Here is a 12,022-nt window from a genome sequence, read left to right on the forward strand (position 1 = left end):
AGATGAATCCTGCTTCTCTTCTTTAGCAAGAGGAGATCAAGCTGCTGCCTCGCATGTACTGGCCCGGGAACCCTCTAAAGTAGCCTTGGGCTAGCCGCCCACCCCTTTGGTCTGCAGTGGGGGCTGTGGCAGGGTTCTGTGTGGTTTCTGTGTGGAATTCACCGGGCCCGAGCACCTGGGCCAGCTGCAGATGAATACGCGTCAACCACTCAGATCCATGGTTGTGGGAATCTCCTGCAGCCTCGGGGAATGACTGTCACACTCCCCCCCCCACCCCAAGACCTGTCTCCAGGTTGAGTTTGGACCCTGGCATTGCCACTGATAGATAAGCGGCCATGGGACTGTGCAGACCTAAGCTCCAGAGCCTGACATCCAGAGAACTGACCACCCCCCTCCCCTTTCTCCACAGACCAAAATATCCCTCAAGTTCTTGGACAGTTAAAGATGGTGGCCCCTTGCAGGCAACGTCATAGACTGCCCGCTAATCAGGCACATGGGCACATTGATGGGAAAGGGCTGTGGCCCCCACTCCTCTGGGACAGGACATACAAGGCCACTGATGCTTGAGAGGGAAGGGACCTACTGGCCAGTAAGGAGGTCACCCAGAGCAGAACAGAGAGAAGGGAAAGGAGGGAGGGAAGGAAGAGGGCCCAGTGAAGGTGCCAACTCACATCAAGCCCCAGGCCCTGCACTCCATTCTGGAAAACGCTGTCACCCTCCCTGTCCCCGGCTGCCCCTGTCCGGCTCACCTCAAGCAAACATTTTGCAAATGGCTCATTTCCTTTGAGGTCCGCTGTGGGCCCCAGTCTTCCTTATCCAGGAACTGGGACTCCTGGATTTCCAAGTCCCTGGGTGGGTGCACAGTGAGTATTGGACCAGAGTCTGGAGGCTGGGGTGAGCAGAGGGGGAACCCAGCCCAAGGCCCAGGCTTCTTCAGTCCTATCTGGGCCACCCCCACACACACGCCCCAGGGCTAAGTCCTGGCCCAGGTCTGAATGTTGATGGAGAAGCACCCTCTGGCCCCTCCGCTCTCACCCTCATTCACATTCACATGGCCTTACTCTGCAGGGTCACTGGTGGGCTCTGTTGCAGTCAGGAGTGTAAACAGGAACGTAGCACTGGTTTCCTGCTCCTCGCCCAACTTCTGCTCTGAAGAATCTGAAAGATTCTGAAAAGAATCTTTGAAAAGAAAGATGGCTTTGGCAGAAAGGGTGCCCTGGTGACTGAAGTGGCATGAGGCTGGCTGGCCGCCCGAGAATTGGGGTCCTCCCACACCCGACAGTAAGAGGATGGGGCACAGTGACTAGGGGTTCAGACCTCCCTCCAGGCAGGAGAAGAATTTCTCCAGCCACCCCGCCCTCCTGCCCTCGGCCTCTCGGGAGGTCCTGTCACCTCTGTGTCCGGCTCCCCGCAGATCTGAGTGTCTTCTGGCTTCCGCTCCCCAGCAGGTGGCAGCACTGGCTTCTCCTTGGGCTCCGAGTGGGCTGTTTGTCCATCCCAGGGACACTGAGCGAGATGGTAACTCAATTGGTGAGCCACCTCCACCATCCCGCTGGTCTCCCCTTTCCAGCCTCCCCTGGTTTTCTTGGGGCGGCCTCCAGCCTTGAGAACCTCCGCCACCAGCTCTGCCCTCAAAGTTAGGGTTGCCAGATTTAGTATGTAAAATATAGGATACCCAGTGAAATTTGAATTTCAGAATAAATGGTCATTTTTTCAAGCATATCTCTCAAACATTGCATAAGCCATGCTCATACTTTAAAAAGTGTTTGTTTTTCATCTGAAATTCAAATTTCACTGGGGTGTCCTGTGTTTTATCTGGCAACCCTACCAAAGCTATATGGTAACGGTATCTTGTCAACTGAATTCTTGCAAATGCAAGGTGTCCCTGGTAACTTTGCTTTGGAAACTGGGCCTAAAGAAACATCTCCAAAAGAAATAAAAATAATTCACACAGAGGTCCACAGTAGCCGACTGACAGCCAGAAGAAAAACTGAAACCTGCCTAAAGGGCCCAAATACAAGGAAAGAGAAGTAAACAATGACTTATGATTGTGGTGGAATGCAATCTGCTCTGAAGTTAATGGTCTTCAGTAAACACTGGTCCACCAAACTCTGTCCCTGAGTCAAGTGTTATGCTGGGTCCTGAGACCACACAGATAGATGATTGTGACCAAGTTCTGCCCAGAAACTCCCAGGGATGGGGGGCAGGGTGGCCTGGGCTCTCAGATGCCTGCTGGGTAGGGACATGTGCCATCCAGAAACCTGTAAAGAAAGCCTTGACTGAGAGGGCCACTTGGCTTAGGAGCTCCAGAAAGACTCCACCAGTGGGTGTTGCTTGATCTACGAGCGAGGTGTCTTGGCCAGAGAGGGAAGAAGGGCAATCCGAAAGAGGAAGTGGCTTGGGCAGGATGATGCCAACGGACATGACACATTCAGGCGTGGGGTGCTCCCACGGAGAGCCGGGATGAGCAGGCCTGGGCTATGGCCCCCAGGGGACAAGGAAGATTTGAAGTAGGAGATAGATGGGCCCCTGGGCCAGAGACCTGGTGTTTGTCTAGTGAAATAAAACTGAAGCTTTGTCCTCAGTCAAGTGAGAATGATGCCTGATTTCCTTCCTGCATTGATATGGAGGGAATGAACTAATGATGGGGAATTTGTTGCAGCAAAAATAGAAATGAAACTTTTCTGATAACTAAGAAAAATAAGTAAACAATGAACAGGCTGAGGAAACAGCACAAACAGGCCTGAAATAGTTAAGCAATCTTGTATTCTTTAGTGTTACTGCTAACAACTTGTAGTTGGACTTGTCCTTCACAAAGCTAAACAAGGCAAATTACTCTCTGACTCCACATGAATTACACTCTGCACCCGGCACTCTTCTCCCCCTACACTCTTTCATAGCATTCTTCACTTAAGAAAGAAGGTCACGGGGCGATAACCAGAAAAGACCAACCCCAGTTACCATCTGCCTGATGCCAGCTGTGGCTGTTTTGAAATTTAAAAAAAAAAATTCTATTTCTCTTTAAAATTTTTTACATATTTATATTGGCTGTGCTGGGTCTTCATTGCTGCACGCGGGCTTTCTTGTGGCCGCCAGGGGCTAGTCTTCACTGCAGTGCTTGGGGCTTCCCATTGTGGTGGCTTCTCTTGTTGCGGAGCACAGGCTCTAGGCGCTCGGGCTTAGTTGCTCCGTGGCATGTGGGATCTTCCCGGACCAGGGATCAAACTTGAGTCCCCTGCATTGGTGGGTGGATTCTTAATCACTGGACCATCAGGGAAGTCCCTGTTTTGAAATCTTGCAAAAGAAAAAAAAAAACAAAAACGCAAGACTTTCATTAGGATATAAAACCTCTGTCTTTTCTGGGGGCACAGTTCTTGAGGTGCTGGCCTACGGTTTCCACTTTGCCTGGCAAAGAATAAAGCTACTCTTCCTTTTTTCCTCCAAATTCTGTCTCCGTATTTCTAGTCAGCATCAGTGAACCAGGAGCCAAGATTTTAGCGTCTGTGTGGGAGAACTTTTGGCGTTTGTGTAGATTGTCTGGGCCATGGCTGGGCAGATGGATGGGAGGAGGAGACCCTGGGGGCAGAGGCCCAGGGCCCTGAGGGTGAAGGAGAGTGGCATTCACGACTGCTGCCTGTGACAAGTGTCTACCCTGAGTGGTACCCTGGAAGGCGAGCATGAGACGCCGTCAGGCCACAAACGCAGGCCTCACATGGTCTGCACGTGCTACGCAGCAATGCACCACACAGGTTTGCCAAATAGAATACAGGATGCCTGGTTAAATCTGAGTGCCAGATAAACAATAAGGTTTGTTTTAGTATGATCACGTTCCAAATATTGCAAGGGACATACTTGTACTGCAAGATTATTATTTATTGAATTTGGGACACGATTACGTTGCTCAGAGGTTAAAGCATATGCCTTCAATGTGGGAGACCCGGATTCGATCCCTGAGTCGGGAAGATCCCCTGGAGAAGGAAATGGCAACCCACTCCAGTATTCTTGCCTGGAGAATCCCATGGACAGAGGAGACTGGTAGGCTACAGTCCACGGGGCCGCAAAGAGTCGGACATGACTGAGCGACTTCACTTTATGTTAAATAGAAAATTCATTGTTTGTCTAACACCCAAATTTAATCAGGAATCCTGAATATTTTTGTTAAATCTGACACTACACCCACCTATTGGTGCCCATCAGAGGAAACTGAGAGGCACAAACAGCTTCCTGGCTAGAATTAGTAACCAGGAAGGACTGGAGAAGATGATTGGAGATATAGGAGAGTATCTGAACAATAAGAAATATGGAAAGTTGTAACACGATATTGAGTCCAGGGTCACTAGCTCTTCGACTTCGTGTCCACATCAGCCTTCACCCTGGCTGTCTAACAGCCAACTGTGCACAAGCTCTTTCCTCCAGTCCATTGAGTGCTTCCGTAGAGAATGCCTGGCATTCCCTTGGTGCCCCATCAGGGTCCTAGTGGCCAAGCATAAGAGGTGGTTAATTCAGATTTAGATAGAAGACAGCTCCTAGCTGAAAATCCATAGACCCATGTTGGAGTCTCTCTCTGCAGTTCAAAGCCGAGGCAGCCCCAAGCACTCAGGTTCAGTTTCCTAGCCTATAAAATGGGTATCAGTTCAGTCGCTCAGTCATGTCTGACTCTGAGACTACAGCACGCCAGGCTTCCCTATCCATCATCAACTCCCAGAGCTTACTCAAACTCATGTCCATTGCATCAGTGATGCCATCCAACCATCTCATACTCTGTCATCCCCTTCTTCTCCTGTCTTCAATCTTTCTCAGCATCAGGGTCTTTTTCAATGAGTCAGTTCTTCGCATCAGGCGGCCGAAGTATTGGAGTTTCAGCTTCAACATCAGTCCTTCCAAAGAATATTCAGGACTGATTTCCTTTAGGATGGACTGGTTGGATCTCCTTGCAGTCCAAGGGACTCTCAAGAGTCTTCTCCAACACCACAGTTCAAAAGCATCAATTTTCCGGCGCTCAGCTTTCTTTATAGTTCAACTCTCACATTCATACATGACCACTGGAAAAACCATAGCTCTGACTAGACGGGCCTTTATTGACAAAGTAATGTCTCTGCTTTTTAATATGCTGCTAGCTTGGTCATAGTTTTTCTTCCAATGAGCAAGCATCTTTTAATTTCATGGCTGCAGTCACCATCTGCAACGATTTTGGAGCCCAAGAAAATAAAATCTGTCACTGTTTCCATTGTTTCCCCATCTATTTGCCATGAAGTGATGGGGCCAGATGCCATGATCTTAGTTTTCTGAATGTTGTTTTAAGCCAACTTTTTCACTTTCCTCTTTCACTTTCATCAAGAGGCTCTTTAGTTCTTCTTCACTTTCTGCCATAAGGGTGGTGTCATCTGCATATCTGAGGTTATTGATATTTCTCCTGGCAATCTTGATTCCAGATGGTGCTTCAGCCAGCCCAGCATTTCACGTGATGTACTCTGTATCTAAATTAAATAAGCAGGGTGACAATATACAGTCTTGAAGTACTCCTTTCTCAGTTTGGAACCAATCTGTTGTTCCACACTCAGTTCTAACTGTTGCTTCTTGACCTGCATACAGGTTTCTCAGGAGGCAGGTCAGGTGGTCTGATATTTCCATCTCTTTCAGAATTTTCCACAGTTTGTTTTGACCCACACAGTCAAAGGCTTTGGCATAGTCAATAAAGCAAAAGTAGATGTTATTCTGGAACTCTCTTGCTTTTGTGATGATCCAGAGGATGTTGGCAATTTGATTTCTGGTTCCTCTGCCTTTTCTAAATTCATCTTGAACATCAGTTCACAGTTCACGTACTGTTGAAGCCTGGCTGGGAGAATTTTGAGCATTACTTTGCTAGCATGTGAGATAAGTACAACTGTGCGGTAGTTTGAGCATTCTTTGGCATTGCCTTTCTTTGGGAATGAAAAGAAAACTGACTTTTTCCAGTCCCGTGGCCACTGCTGAGTTTTCCAAATCTGTTGGCATATTGAGTGCAGCATTTTCACAGCATCATCCTTTAGGATTTGAAATAGTTCAACTGGAATTCCACTCCACAAATATTTACCGAGCCTTGATTTTGTACCGGGCACTGCCCTGAATGTGGAAAGAATAAAAAAGGGAATTCCCTCCTTTGGGGAGTCTGTTATGGACCTAAGGACGCCAGTGGTCAGTTATTACATATTCTACCAGGAGCTATGCATGTGACCATCAACCTAGATAACCAGTTGACCAAAGCAACTCTGTCATAGAGGTGGGATCAGCTCCACTTTTCATAAGAGAAAAGCGAGACTCGAAAAGGTTAAGTAACTTCGCTATGGTCTCAGAAGAGACAAAAGTGGGGCTCAGACCCAGGGCTTTCTGAGTTCCAGTCTGATGGAACTTCATTCAAACCTGAAGAGGTGGCAGGTTGCAGGGGCTCAGGACTCAGGATGAGAAGGTTGGGGCGGGGGGCACGCAGTGCTGGGTTTAGAGCTGTCCTGTGCAAGAGAGCGAAGTCTAACATCCAGGGCCGTGGGGATCAGTGTGAACCCTGTGGTTGGGTCCAGGATTCGTACTGGGGGAAGCTGAGGGCTCATGCTTGCCTCAGGCCACCCAGGTGCCACTGCTTCTGACTCACCCTGCCCCTCTCTTTCCTCCAGGGTGCTTGAAGCTCTCCAGGAGGGTGTGAGCAGCCATGGGCCAGGCTGGAGGGAAAGCATCACCCCTCTTCATCCTTCATGCACCTGGATGCTGGGAGGACAGAGCTAAATACTGATTCCGCCTCCACCCTTGGAGCTCAGACTACCGTGTAAGTGTGTATGCCCAACAGACAGACTGCAAGCTTAATGGTGCTGCGAGAGGTCTTCACGTGGTCTGGGGAGTTAGAAAGGTGGGCGTGGTCAGGTGTACCTGTAAATAACTATTGTTCACTGAGTACTTATCATGTACTAAACACTTTACTCGTATCATTTCCTCTCATTCTCACCAAAATGCTGAGGTGGGGACAGGTATCCCCCACTTTCCCAAAGTTCACTTTTTGCCACCTGCGTTTACAAAAAGACCTGACCTTAGCACCTGTTCTTGCTAACCGAAAGAAATTTTCAGTTTTAGGAAACTGGAGAAAATTCTCATTTTTAGGAAAAAAGTTAAGAAGCAAAAACAGCGTTCCGCGTTGGTTTTGCAGGGAGCAGTTATGGAGGCCGCTTGCACCCCAAGCAGCCAGAATAGCCCTGCCAGATCCTCCACCAGAAAATGCACCCGCCACTGCAGCACCGTGAGCATCCGTGCTTCACCTCGATTTATGCTACGCCTGTGAGCAAACTGCTGTGTCCTAAGGTAACTGCTTCTTCATTTTACACCACTTCAGTTTACAAAAGATTTCACAGGAATGCTGTATTTTCAGATATCTGGGAAACCTATAGTTGTTGTTTTTAATGTTTATTTATTTATATTGGCTGTTTTGGGTCTTTGTTGCTTCACGGGCAATTCTCTAGTTGCAGTGAGTGGGGACTACTCTCCAGTTGCGGTGCACAAGCTTCTCAGTGTGGTAGCTTCTCTTGTCGTGGAGCACAGGCTCTAGGGTCCATCGGCTCAGTAGTTGTGGCCCGGGGGCTTAGTTGCCTGGGGCACGTGGGATCCTCCTCAATCAGGGATTGGACCCTTGGGACAGGTGGGTAGGAAAGACTGAGCAGATGTGACACTTGAGCCAAAGCCACACCTAATCAAGGCAGAACTCAGCAGGTGAGGACCTTGCAGCAGCTCAGGGCCTGCACTGGCTCTCTGGACCCTAGACCGGAGACCTGGCCAGCAGCCTCACCCTGGAGTCCTCATGAGTCCCACCAAGCAGTCTGGACCAGCAGGGCTCTGGGTTGCAAATAAGAGAAACAGCACTGGGTAATTTGAGCAAACGAGAAAGGACCCGGGGAGCCAGGGAACTCTAAGGGAGAAGACTCACAGGGCCAAGAGTGCGGGGTCCTGGCTCCCAGGACCACGTGAGGGCCCCACCAGGATCCAACTGGGGTGCTCTGCCATCTCCACACTGGAACACAGAGGTCCGGGGCTGCCACGGGATCTGTGAGGCCTTCCCCTCACTGAATCCTCAACGATCCTTCCCTCTCCTCCTGGTCCTCAGTCCAGGTCCTCATGCACAGTCTGACTGGCTGACTCAAGTCAGATGCGATGTTCTCATCACTGGGATCAGGGCAAGCAAGTGTCTGGCCCCTTCATGTCCAAGGAGAAAAGCAAGTCTTGCTGTTGGACCATTTGTAGGGTTGACACTCTGGGCAGCCAAAACCTGATAACATCCATTACACGATTACATGGACAATGGAAAGTCATCAAAGGGTGTTTTTCTTACAGCTGCTTTTATTTTTGGAGGGGTTGTGCTGGGTCTTTGTTGCTGCACGCAGGCTTTCTCAGGTTACAGTGAGCAGGGGCTACTCTTCATTGTGGGCTTCTCATCGCGGTGGCTTCTCTTTTGCAGAGCACAGGCTCTAAGCGCATGGATTCAGTAGTTGCACCTGCGCTGTGTTGTAGCTCACAGGCTCTAGAGCACAGGCTAGGCAGCTGTGACACATGGGCTGAGTGGCTCTGCAGCACATGGGATATTCCTGGACCAAAGATCAAACTCGAGTACTGACAGGTATGATAGGACATACAAAAATGTATATATTACATTTTATCCATTCATCCATCGATGGATATTTGTGCCATTTCCAACTTTTGGCAATTGTGAATAATGTTGCTATGAACATGGGTGTGCACATATCTTGAGACCCTGCTTTCACTTCTTTTGGATATTGTACCCAGAAATGAATTGTATCAATATACATTTTTGTTATATACAATGGAATATTGTACAGGTACAATGGAATATTATCCAGCCTTCAAAAGGAATTGATTCTGACACATGCTATAACATGGATGAACCTTGAAAACATGCCAAGTGAAATGAGACATAAAGGAATGTCCCTGGTGATTCAGTGGTTAAGAATCCGCCTTCCAATGCAAGATCCCATGTGCCACAGGGAACCTAAGCCAGAGTGGCACAATCAAGACCCAGTGCAGCCAAAATAAAAATAAACAAAATTTTAAAAACTTTAAGAAAGAAATGAGACACAAAACGGCAAACATTCTCTGGCTCCTTATGGACAGAAAGTAGGATGGTGGGTGCCAGAAGCTGAGGCAATAGAGAATAGGGACTTACTGTCTAACAGGGACAGAGTTTGACTTTGGGAAGGATGAAAAGGTTCTAGAGACGAGTGATGGTGATGGCTGCACAGCACTGTGTGTTTAATGCTACCAAACTGTATACTCAAGATGCTTAAAATGGTAAATTTTATTATGTACTTTGCCACAATAAATTAATAAAAAAACAAACAAAAAAGACCACTCTGGACTTGCCTGATGGTACAGTGGACAGAAATCCACGTGATACACAGGATTGAGTCAGATAATGTGTGGGATTACAGTATCAGAGGGTTTTAAGCAGGAGAGAAACAGCATCATATTGTTTCTTGGAAAACTCATTCTAAGGAGATTCACTAGGAGGCCAGAGCAAATGTCCAGGGGCCATAGAGGTGGGATGGAGGGGTATTGAGGAGGTTTTAGCTGATGGAATAGGGTGAAGGAGAGGGTAGAACTACAGATGACCCCAAGTTCCTGGCTGTGTGACTGGGTCAGCAGGTGGTGTTGATAATAAAATGAGAAGCACAGAAAAAGGCACGCTGGTGGATGAGCTGAATTTGAGATGACTTCTGAGTTGAGATACTGTTTTAGAAGACAATTCTAGATTCTGGTTTGAGCTCAGTGGAGACGTATGGTTTGGAGATAAAGACTAGTAAATCTTGAGACTTGCCTGGTAGTCCAGTGGTTACGAATCCACCTTCCAATGCAGGGGATGCAGGTTCAATCCCTGGTCAGATCCCACATGCCACTGGGCAACTAAACCCACACACAACTAGAGAGCCTGTGCACTGCAACTAAAGAAACCTGCACGCTGCAAGCAAGATTCAGTACCGCCAAAAAAAATCCCACAAAACCCTAGAAAGTCTTGAGCAAGGAGGTGGTGTGTTTATTCTAAAAACTAGGAGGCAAGGGCAAGAGTAGAAAGGATGAGGGAAGGGAGAGTGGGTGTGCCACCTGCAAAAGATGCATGTGTGTCCCTGGGCCTCCTCTGGCCTGGTGGGAGAATTCCTGGGAATCACAGCTGTGACTAGCTCCCCAGGGCGTTCTGCACCCACTGCTGAGCACCCAGGCTGAGCCAGTGAGGAACTGGCTCCTTCACAGGAGTCTGTCCACAAGAGCTGGACTCAGGGAGGGGTGGAGGGGTGGTGCCCAGGTGCTAAGAGTGAAGCTCTTAGCAGCCTCACCCCAGAACGACTTCTTTCCTCCTAGGACACGAGGGTATGGGGCTCCCCTTCTTGGAGGAGTGACTGGACAGAAAACACAGACCTGGGGGTGGGAGTGATCTACCACAGGGCTACTGGAGGACAGGCTGGCAGTTCCCTTAAAAATGGACAACCAGCCCAAAGAAAGCATGGTTTCCTGGGTCCCACATCCTCAGCTCTGCCTTTGACCCAACAAAAGAAAAGAGTCTATGAACAGGCAGAAATTTTTTTGTTTGTTTTAATTTTAAAAAGAAGTCCCAGTTTTCTCTTAAACTCTATTCTTAGTTTTTCAGGGACAGAGAGAAGTCTGTAGTAATGACATCAACTCAACATCATCTGGTGACTTCCGGCTTTCAGCACAAAGACATTTTCCAGGAGTTGTCCTGCTAGTCAGCGAGGACAACTTTCCAGGTATGGTCCAGTTCAAGAGTGTCTGGGTTTACCCTGGCAAAGGGGCTTGCGTGACAAAGCATGAAGCACTGGACAGGTAGCTTAGGGCTCCTAGGCCTTGCAGAGCTTAACTGGTACCTACCAGGCCTGTGCCATTTAAAGGACCCTAACCAAGCAAACACTCATCTTCTCTAATGTTCTCTGCTATCCACTAGCCCCTCCACATTCCTCTCAGCTTCTACTTCCATGAATCCATAATCATCAAAAGGTACAATGGCTGGGCTACAGCAGAAGCTGTGGTTGGGCAGCCTTTGAACGCTCACCTTTTACCAATATTGAGAAAAGAGAAACAAGGGCTGGGGCATGCAGATCACCACAGACAATGAGATGACCCCTTTCTCCCCCCAGTTCAACTCCTAGTACCTACCTCAGGCAGGGTCCTCGTGTGAGAGGACCCTAAGGAGGCTGAAAGTTAAAGCTGCTATCAACCTGGCCCCTTTCTGGCACGTGAGAAAAGCTTCCTAGAACTTTACAAAACACTAAGGTCACAGGACCATACAACCCGAGTTTTCTTCTAGAGCTGAGTAAACTGTAACTTTGTAAAAAACAGGTATGAGTAACAAGAGAGGGCACCTTCAGCCATGGGCCCCTTTCCAGCCCTCTGCAGGCATCGACCCAGAATCCCTGAGCCTCAGGTTCTATGTTGTCTCAAGACACCTTCTTCACCTCAAGCAGCCATTGCTCCATTAGACTGCATTTAACCCAACATCTCAGCAGCAACACACAGAACTATAAAATACAGCTTCCCTGTAGTAGACATTTACCGTCTGAGACCCAACCAAGGCCTCCCTCTCTCCTACAAAAAAGACTCCTTAGGCCGAGGGTCCAGATTCCTCCTCACAGATAGGACTTCTCCAATCCATGGGTTCAGTGCTCCCGGACCATCTACAGAATCTAAGAGGAAACCCAAGCTACCTAGATGGGCTCATGGAGGGGAACCAAGCCCCAGCAGAGGTGACTCAGTAGAGAAAGCCCGAGGCTGGCTGTGGCCCCCACATCCGTCTCTGTGGGCTGGTGCAGAACAGCGGCACTTCCCCACAGGAGCAGAGAAGTGCCCTCTCTCCCCCTGACCCACAGTCCTTTAACCTCCTCTGGCTGGGCCAGTGATTCCTGCTCCCTAGTCTGTGACCTGACTGGAGAGTGGCTGGGCTACTCTGGGAGGCGGGGGGCGAGGATGATAGGTCACTGACTACAGA

General features: G+C 48.8%; 1 long non-coding RNA gene across 1 annotated transcript in view; it reads left to right on the forward strand.

Annotated features, from left to right (window-relative positions):
* Window positions 1–10,724, forward strand: part of LOC136169720 (uncharacterized) — an 18,963-nt gene extending 8,239 nt beyond the window's left edge. Inside the window, exons 2-4 of the long non-coding RNA XR_010663429.1 lie at window positions 6,648–6,796; window positions 7,172–7,323; window positions 10,662–10,724. This is a non-coding gene — a long non-coding RNA (uncharacterized lncRNA). The remainder of the gene's footprint in view (window positions 1–6,647; window positions 6,797–7,171; window positions 7,324–10,661) is intronic.
* Window positions 10,725–12,022: the final 1,298 nt, after the last annotated feature.

This window comes from Muntiacus reevesi, chromosome 5 (assembly GCF_963930625.1).
Source record: "Muntiacus reevesi chromosome 5, mMunRee1.1, whole genome shotgun sequence".
NCBI classification, from domain to species: Eukaryota; Metazoa; Chordata; class Mammalia; order Artiodactyla; family Cervidae; genus Muntiacus; species Muntiacus reevesi.